Source organism: Aotus nancymaae, unplaced genomic scaffold (assembly GCF_030222135.1).
Source record: "Aotus nancymaae isolate 86718 unplaced genomic scaffold, 86718_ANA_hifiasm-v0.15.2.pri h1tg000062l, whole genome shotgun sequence".
NCBI classification, from domain to species: Eukaryota; Metazoa; Chordata; class Mammalia; order Primates; family Aotidae; genus Aotus; species Aotus nancymaae.
The window spans coordinates 13,484,198-13,494,885 of NW_026988476.1; the positions used below are offsets into that span (position 1 = coordinate 13,484,198).

The 10,688-nt window shown below is 34.7% G+C and overlaps 1 non-coding gene across 1 annotated transcript; it reads right to left on the reverse strand.

Moving 5' to 3' along the window:
- Window positions 1–9,847: 9,847 nt before the first annotated feature.
- LOC135270442 (U6 spliceosomal RNA) lies at window positions 9,848–9,954 on the reverse strand. The gene has a single exon (XR_010338622.1). It is a non-coding gene; the product is annotated as a U6 spliceosomal RNA (small nuclear RNA).
- Window positions 9,955–10,688: the final 734 nt, after the last annotated feature.

Sequence of the window (10,688 nt, forward strand, 5' to 3'; positions counted from 1 at the left end):
ACAGTTAACAATAATATATAATTTTAAATAGCTAGAAGGACATTGAAAGTTTCTAGTTCAAATAACTGATACATGTTTGAGATGATAGGTATGCTAATTACCCTGATCAGCTCACCATACTGCATAGGTATTGAAACATTACTATGTACTTCATGAAGATGTATAATTATTATTTGTTAATTTAAAAAACAAAATTAAATAAAAAAGAAAATAAGATGAGTTTCAGTAAGAACAGAGATATTTGTGATGTTTTAATTGAGTAGAAAAGACTCTAAATAATTCCACTAATCATCCCATATCTCTCTTTCTATCTTTGTGGTATTCTTAATAATCAGTAACATCAAATAATGGCAGCTGATAAAACCAGCATCCAAGCACACACTTGAGAGGGAAGAAATAACTTTTGTTCTCTAAAGACCCATCCCAAGAGAATTACTACTATTTGACCTGTCTGGCAATTTCCCAAAAAACAAAGCCTTGTTTTATTTGAACTGATTCCGATTTCCCCAAGTGATGAAATTCCTATCATAAAAAAAATTTGTCTAAAATAATCAGGGGAAATTGTTGACTACTGTAGCAGTATGAGGCAGTAACACCAAGTGGAGCAAACATATGATTGGCCAATAAATTTAAAAAACCCTGAAAAATGAAATACTCACTGGGGGCTTTGAAAAGCTCTCTGATATATTAATGGGAATATAACAGGCCACACACAGAAAAGAGAGAAGACCCTAATCTGGCTTCTGACAGTAATTCAGGCTCTGTGCAAGCCATAAGTGGATGCTAAGGTATAGGTGTAAACTTTAAGATCATTGAAGGCATGCCTTAATTCAAATAGAGCTCCTTCAGAAATGGTGAGAGAAATACTGGTCCAAGACATTAAAAAAAGTCTCTGTCCAAGCATTAGCAGGCAACTAAGCTAATAGAAAAGAGATGTTCATGGCTACACATGAAAAAAAAAAATTTAGACTATTAGTCAAGGCAAACAGAACAGCAATAAAACAGCAATAACGACAAATCCTGGGAAAGGAGGGGACATCTAATTCCCAGAGTTTTCATACTATATTATTATAAACACCCAGTTATATCCAGGTATGATGGTTCATGCCTGTAATCCAAGCACTTTGGGGGGATGAGGTGGGTGAATCACCTAACATCAGGAGTTCAAGACTAGCCTGGCAATATGATGAAACCCATCTCTACTAAAAATACCACACACACGCACGCACACACACACACACACACAAAATAGCCAGACATGGTGGTGCATGCCTGTAGTTCCAGTTACTGGTGAGGCTGAGGCAGGAGAATCACTTGAACCTTGGAGGTGGGGGTTGCAGTGAGCCCAGATGGCACCATTGCACTCCAGCCTGGGCAACAGAGTGAAATAATTTATTTCAATAAATAATAATAATAATATCAAGTTATTGATAATAGCTGTGTTTGAAAACAAAATTAAAAATCTGGACAGGTCCTCTTAAATTTGAAACTATATAAATGACTCTTCTTTAAAAATAAGAAAAATGAATATAGACTCCAACAGATTAATTTTTAAATCAATGCAATGAAAACAGTTGAAAGAGTTCTACAACACAACTCGGCATCTTAAAGATATTAATGACTTGGAAAATAAAATGAAATAAATGTGGTGGAACTGCTCTAAAATTGGAATAAAGAGAAATGACAACCAAATGCCAAGCAAAAAAGTGTCAACCAAATAATCTGAGACTTCTCTGCCTTTTTAAACTTTTTCCTTAACATTTCAAAACTTAGAAAGTTGAAATTACAAAATTAGATGTCACATTTTTAAAACATTTGGAAAAATAAGTAACAAAATATTCTATATTATATATAATACAATAAAATATATTACATTTTATATAAAGTTAAACCTCAAGTAAAATCTTTTTCACATAATAAAAGGATTATCCTTTCCATAGCTCCAGACTAAAATGAAATCTGTTTCAATGTAAGCATGCACAGTTAACAATTAACTGTCTCAATAAACAAAATATAGTCATAACTGATAGAACTCAAGCCATCAAAAATTTAAAGGTCATAAAATCACACAGTCTTCAACAAAAAGTAACTTCATTGTTCTTTAGAAGTTTTACCATGCTACTGAACTGTACTTACATCTGGCAAGTCTATTCACTAGATTTGATTTAATTGGAAATGAACAGTTAATGAAAAATTATCAGCATAGATTGCAAGCAAAAGCGGTGAAATATTTCTTCAATAAACACTTTTGCCCATGTAGTTATGTTTGGCCTTAGCACTGCTAATTTAAACAAATATTGGCTGAAAATATTAGAAAATCCAATTAACAATGGGTTGTAACTCAATATTGTTCATATCGTTATAAAACAAAAAGACTAAAAGAGACTGGTGGTGTTTTACAGGTTTTCAAAGACTTGGACTCCTTGCATCTTTCTGTCTAGTATATAGTCAAATATTAATATTTCACATGTGCTTATAAAATATGAATTTCTGGTCAGATTTCTATAAACATGATTGTTCAATTCCTGTATATTTTGCTAGTTTTCTGCTTTTTATTCTGTGAAATAGAAATTACAACATACCCTATTTTGAGTAACTATTTTGAAAGAATCTTATCCAAAGTGGCCTGGCTTGGGAGTTTGCTTTCTACCTATAAATAAACAGCATTAAGCTTGTAAAGATCATACAGCTCCATTTTGTACATTATGTATTATGTGTTTTATCTACACTGAGAATACCTTAATTAACATATTAAAAATTTATCTCTAGTGGTTTCTTTTCACTAACTTATTAAACTTAAAAAATTTATACTAAGCATAAACATAAAACTTTATACTAGTATAAACTTAAAAAGTTTATACTTAAAAAGTTTCATACTATTTTATATTATTTTAATTCTTGAAAGGTCTTTTTTTTTCTTTCTTTCTTGTTTGATCTGATTGATCCCCTTTACCTTTTTCATATTTATTTAATTTTAACTTGTATTTTTATCTTGATGGTCTTAATTCAATCAAAATTCATATTTTTCTGGTAAGCAATGCAATTATAGTTACCTCATATAGAGGTTAACTGTTGCTATAGAGATTCAACATTAGCACTTTCTTTAATGTAACCATCTAGAAACATATGCTCATTTTTGAGTACTTAACATAATGCTCTGCCATGCACAGTCACAAGTTTAATGAGTTTGTCAAAAAACATGCATCAGTACCTGCAGTAACAGGAGCTTCATGAATCTGCTTCCTGATCTCTGAATTACTACTTCTGGGAGATTTTGATCAGTTATAAAAACAAATAAACAAAAAAATGCACACACATATTTGTTTGTATATGTACGCACACACACTCATACACACATATAGAAACACATAGACAGCATAATGAATACATGTGGAGTTAAAGTTAAGAAACTGAAGTTTCATCTAGGGACTCCCTGCTTGGGAAGTACTTACGTAAACCTTAACTAAAATTACAACTTCTCTGTTTACTTCCTCATTCTGTGTCCTCTTTCCATGTAGAACTGCTAGATTTCACTCTACAGCATCTGAACACAAGCCCTATATATTCCTATAAATTTTAGTATATACACACACACACACACACACGCCACATCATAAGTAAAGATTTAATAAGTGATAACTATCCTGAAAATTTGGAAGTCTATTTAGTTATAAAATATTTACATTGACTAATATTTTATGAGAATAAAAAGCAGATCATTGAACTAATTTCACATTTTCATAATTGCTTTCTAATTTTGCTTCTGCTTTAATTTGAGGGTCACATGAGCACCAGGGCTTAAATATCTTATTTTGTAGAACACAGAATTTAATTCCAGAATCTGTTTTCTAAGCATGGTTGACTACTTTCATTACTCCATATACTTTGGAATTGTTTTGAGATATTTTCAAGAAGAATACTAAAATGTTTTCCATTTTCATGTAAAGTTTTCAGCAATTTTTATTAATCCAAACTCATATATGTTTTTTTTCTTTTTCTTTTTTTTTTTTTTTTTTTTTTGAGACGGAGTTTCCCTCTTGTTACCCAGGCTGGAGTGCAATGGCACAGTCTCAGCTCACCGCCACCTCCACCTCCTGGGTTCAAGCAATTCTCCTGCCTCAGCCTCCCAAGTAGCTGGGATTACAGGCGTGCACCACCGTGCCCAGCTAATTTTTTTGTATTTTTAATAGAGACGGGGTTTCACCATATTGACCAGTATGGTCTCGATCTCTTGACCTCGTGATCCACCCGCCTTGACTGTATTTTTTAATTTCTAAGCAAATTTGTATGCCCAAGCACTATTATAAGTTTGTAGTCCTTGAAATCTTATCTGGAACTGGAAATAAATGCTCTGATAATCCCCAGAATAAATTATTTCACAGAAATTCTTAGGGTTTTAAATTATTACTATGTCACTCTGACTTTACAGTAATCCTTCTACTTGATATAGTCAGCTGTATTTCCTTAGAAAATAAAAAAAGAATATAAATGATTAGGTAGCTTAGATAGTCCTTGATTTAAGCAAAATGAAATATGATTTTGAGATTTTGCTAAATCATATATTAAGTTCAAATTTGCAGAAAACCTGCTTGTATAATATTTAAGGTAGTAATTAATGAAGAAAAGATATATCCATTAGTCTTAAACATAAACTCACCTCCAAGGAAAGATGATAAAAGTTAACACCTAAATTTAAATTTAAATTTGTACTGCGAACATAGAAACTATCATTCATAGAATAACATGATATGGCATGATAGAAAAATATTTCACTTAATGGTTACTACATTTCTAATTATTTTAAATTAGTGATAACATATAAAATGTATCAATCTTAATGTTGAATTTTATATTTAAAGATAACGGGGTAATCCATAGGAATAAGGAATTCTTTATTATGCTGAAATATATTTAAATTTCACAACAATCTGTCTAATAAATTGTTTTAATCAGTTTGTATGTGCATAATTCTTAGTACATTAAAATATCAGTTTTTTTCACTAAAACTTTATAATTTGTGTATATTACTACAAATCTACCTGAGTGAGTCCAAAAACAATGTTACAAGTTTGCAGTCAGTTTATTTTAACTTTTTAAGATATGGGATTCAGGGGTACATGTACATATTTGTTACATGGGTATATTGTGTATTGCTGAGGTTTGGGGTATGGATGGTCTCATCCATCTCCCAGGTAGTGAGCATAGTAGACAGCAGGTGGTTTGTCAGTCCACGTTTCCCTCCTCTCCTACCCATGCTAGTATCCCTCATTGTCTATTGGTCCCATCTTTATGTCCATGTATAATTGATGTTTAGCTCCCACATATAAGTGAGAACATGCAGTATTTTGATTTCTGTTTCTGTGTTAATTTGCTTAGGATAATTGCCTCCTGAACTATGCATGTTGCTGTAAAGGACATGATTTTCTTCTTTTTATGGCTGTGTAGTATTTCATGGTGTATGTGTACCACATCTCATTTATCTAGTCCACCATTGTCGGGCACCTAGACTGATTCCATGTCTTTGCTATTGTGAATAGTGCTGCAATGAACATATGTGTGCACATGTTTTTTTGGTAGAATAATTTATTTCCCTTTGTGTTTATACCTAGTAGTGAGATTGCTTCAACAAAGGTTCCAAGAACACACAAAAGGAAAGAACAGTCTCTTCAACAAGTAGTGTGAGAACACTGGATATTTCACCTGCAGAAGAAGTACTTTAGATTCTTATATAAAATCAACTCAAAATGGATTAAAGACTTAAATTTAAGACTGGAAGCTATATATAAAACTACTAGAAGAAAACATAGGGAAATAATGTCAGCTGCATGACATTATTCTGGGCAGTAATTTGTTGAATAAAAATACCACAGGCTACAAAAGTGAAGGCAAACAAGTGGGATATATCAAATTAAAAAGCTTCTGTACAGCAATATTTTAAAAAATAGACTAAAGATACAACCTATAAAATGGGAGAAATATTTGTAAACCATGCCTTTAATAATGTGTTAATATCCAGAATACATAAAAAATCTCAACTCAGTAAAACAAATAATCCAATTTAAAAATGGACAAAGTACCTGAATAGACATTTCTCAAAAGACATACAGATTGCCAAAAGGTGTATTAAAAAATGCTTGGCAACAGTAATCATTGAGTAATAGCTCAAGAACATAAATGATTTGATGGAGCAGAAAAACACAGCCCAAGGACTTCAAGAAGCATACACAAGTTTCTTCCTTTTTTTTTTTTTAAGATGGGGTTTCACCATGTTGGTCAGGCTGGTCTTGAACTCCCCACCTCAGGTGATCTGCCCACCTTGGTCTCAGTGCTTGGGTTACAGGTGTGAGCCACCACACCTGGCCTAAGTTTCAATAGTTGAATAAATCAAGCAGAAGAAAGGACAACTCAATGAAATAAAATGAGATGGCAAGAAAAGAGAACAAAGAATGAAAAGAAATGAATAAAATCTTCAAGAAATATGGGATTACGTGAAAAGACCTAATCTAAGCTTAATTGGTGTACCGGAAGATGATGGGGAGAATGAATCCAAGCTGGAAAATACTCTTCAGGATATTATCCAGGAGAACTTCCCCAACTTAGCAAGGCAGGCCAACATTTAAATACAGGAAATACAGAGACCACCACAATGATATTCCTCTAGAAGAGCAACCCCAAGGCATATAATCATCAGATTCAACAGGGTTGAAACGAAAGAAAAAATACTAAACACAGCCAGAGAGAAAGGTTGGGTCACCCACAAAGGGAAGCACATCAGACTAACAGCGGATCTCTCAGCAGAAACCCTACAAGCCAGAAGAGAGTGGGGGCCAATATTCAACATCCTTAAAGAAAAAAACTTTCAACCCATAATTTCATATCCAGCCAAACTAAGCTTTATAAGTGATAGAGAAATAAAATAAAATCCTTTATGGATGAGCAATTGCTGAGAGATTTCATCACCACCAGGCTGGCCTTACAAGAGCTAATGAAGGAAGCACTAAACAAGGAAAGGAACAACCAGTACCAGCCACTGCAAAAACATACCAAATGGTAAAGACCAATGACTCAACGAAGAAACTGCATCAACTAACAGGCAAAACAACCAGCCAGTAATGAAATGTCAGGATCAAATTCACAAATAACAGTATTAACATTAAATGTAAACAGACTAAATGCCCCAATCAAAAGACCCAGACTGGCAAATTGGATAAAAAGCCAAGCACCATCAGTGTGCTGTATTCAGGAGACCCATCTTATGTACAAAGACACACATAGATTCAAAATAAAGGGATGGAAGAAGATTTACCAAGCAAATGGAGAGAAAAAAAAAAGGGGGTGGCAATCCTAGTCTCTGATAAAATGGACTTTAAACCAACAAAAATCAAGAGAGACAAAGAAGGGCATTACATATTGGTAAAAGGATCAACACAACAAGAAGAGTCAACTATACTAAATATATATGCACCCAATACAGGAGCACCCAGATACATAAAGCAGGTCCTTAAAAACCTACAAAGAGACAGACTCTCACACAATAATAGTGGGAGACTTTAACACTCCATTGTCAATATTAGACAAATCAACGAGACAGAAAATCAACAAGGAAATCAAGGACTTGAACACATATCTAGACCAAGCAAACTTAATAAACATTTACAGAACTCTCAACCCCAAATCCATAGAATATACATTCTTCTCAGCACTACATCACACTTACATTAAAACTGACCACATAATTGGAAGGAAATCATTCCTCAGCAAAGGCAAAATAATGGAAATCATAACAAACAGTCTCGCAGACTACAGGGCAATCAAATCAGAATTTAGGATTAAGAAACTAACTCAAAACTGCACAACTTCATGGAAAATGAACAACTGGCTCCTGAATGTCAACTGGATGAACAATGAAATGAGGGCAGAAATAAAGATGTTCTTTGAAACCAATGAGAATGAAGACACAACATACCAGAATCTCTGAGACACATTTAAAGCAGTGTCTAGAGGGAAATTCATAGCAATAAATGCCCACATGAGGAGCTAGGAAAGGTCTAAAATTGACACCCTATCATCAAAATTGAAAGAGTTAGAAGAGAAAGATCAAAGAAACTCAAAAACTAGCAGAAGACAAGAAATAAGTAAGATCAGAGCAGAACTGAAGGAGATAGAGACTCAAAAAATCAATATATCCAGGAGTTGGTTTTTCGAAAAGATCAACAAAATTGACAGACCGCTAGCCAGATTAATAAAAAAGAAAAGAGAGAAGAATCAAATAAATAAAAAATGATAAAAGGGACATCACCACCAATCCCACAGAAATACAAACTACCATCAGAGATTACTACAAACAACTCTATGCACACAAACCATTAAATCTGGAAGAATTGGATAAATTCCTGGACACTTGCACTCTCCCAAGACAAAACCAGGAAGAAGTTGAAACCCTGAATGGACCAATAACAAGGTCTGAAGTTGAGGCAGCAATTCATAGCCTACCAATTAAAAAAAGCACAGGTCCAGATGGGTTTACAGCCGAATTCTACCAGACATTCTGAAACTATTCTCAACAATACAAAAAGAGGGAATCCTCCCCAACTCATTTTATGAGACCAACATCATACTAATACCAAAACCAGGCAGACACTCAGCAAAAAAAGAAAACTTCAGGTCAATATCCATGATGAACATAGACACAAAAATCTTCAATAAAATACTGGCAAACAGAATGCAACAGCAAATCAAACAGCTTATTCATCATGATCAAGTAGGCTTCATCCTGGGGATGCAAGGTTGGTTCAACATACGCAAGTCTATAAATATACTCCAGCACATAAACAGAACCAAAGACAGAAACCACATGATAATCTCAACAGATGCAGAGAAGACCTTTGACAAAATTCAACAGCCCTTTATGCTAAAAATCCTCAATAAACTAGGTATCAATGGAATGTATCACAAAATAATAAAAGCTATTTATGACAAACCAACAGCCAATATCATACTGAATGGGCAAAAACTGGAAGCATTCCCTTTGAAATCTGGCACTAGACAAGGATGTCCTCTCTCTCCACTCCTATTCAATATGGTATTGGAAGTTCTAGCCAGAGCAATCAGGCATGAAAAAGAAATAAAGGGTATTCAGTTAGGAAAGGAGGAAGTCAAATTGTCTCTATTTGCAGGTGACATGATTGTATATCTAGAAGACCCCATTGTCTCAGCTCAAAATCTTCTGAAATTGATAAGCAACTTCAGCAAAGTCTCAGGATACAAAATCAGTGTGCAGAAATCACAAGCATTTCTATACACCAATAACAGACAAACAGCCAAATCATGAGCGAACTCCCATTCACAATTGCTACAAAGAGAATAAAATACCTAGGAATACAACCAACAAAGGATATAAAGGATCTCTTCAAGGAGAACTACAAACCACTGCTCAGTGAAATAAGAGAGTAAACAAACAGATGGAAAAACATTCCATGCTCATGGTTAGGAAGAATCAATATTGTGAAAATGGCCATACTGCCCAAAGTAATTTATAGATTCAATGCTATCCCCATCAAGCTACCAATGACCTTCTTCACAGAACTGGAAAAAACCACTTCAAACTTCATATGGAATCAAAAGAGAGCCCACATTGCCAAAACAATCCTAAGTGAAAAGTACAAAGCTGGAGGCATCATGATGCCTGACTTCACACTATACTACAAGGCTACAGTAGCCAAAACAGAGACATAGATGAATGGAACAGAACAGCGGCCTCAGAAGCAACACCACACATCTACAATCATCTGATATTTGACAAATCTGAGAAAAACAAGCAATGGTGGAAGGATTCCATTTTTTTTTTTTTTTTATGGAATGCTTCACGAATTTTCATGTCATCCTTGCACAGAGGCCATGCTAATCTGCTCTGTATCATTCCAATTTTAGTGTATGTGCTGCCAAAGTGAGCACAGGATTCCCTGTTTAATAAATGGTGTTAGGGGAGAGAGATCCAAGATGGCTGATCACTAGCATCTAGGGCTCGTAATTCCCAGTGAAAGTGCAGAGAACGAGAGGACGCCACACTTTCAGACGAATATTTGTTGCTCACGGACTAGGAGATTCTCAGCAGAGGAGCCCCACGGGTCGCCAGGGCGACTCTTGTGGCTGGTGTGGTGGTTTTGCTGGCGCCTTAGCACGCCAGTTCTTGGTGCAGAGTCCGGAGATTCCCGGGCAGAAAAGCACCATCAATCTTAACACCGCTATTTTGGCCGGCACAGTGGATTGCTCAGATTTTGGCGCTGGGAATCAACAAGCTGGATGTCAGCTCAGAGACCTAGTTAGAAAGTCGGTAATTACAAAGACGACAGATGGATAAATATATAATGAAGAGAAGAAACCAGCATAAAAAGGCAGAGAATACTCAAAATCAGAATGCCTCTTCCTCTACAGGGGATCGCAATTCCTCATCAGTAACGGAACAAGGCTTAATAGATTATGAGTGTGTTCCAATAACAGAAGCAGGTTTCAAAACGTGGGTGATAAGAAACTTCTGTGAATTAAAAGAACTTGTTCTAACCCAATGCAAATAAACTAAGAACCTTGAAAAAAGGTTTGACGAAATGTTAACGAGAATGGACAATTTAGAGAAGAATATAAGTGAATTGATGGAGCTGAAAAACACAACACGAGAACTTCGTGAAGCA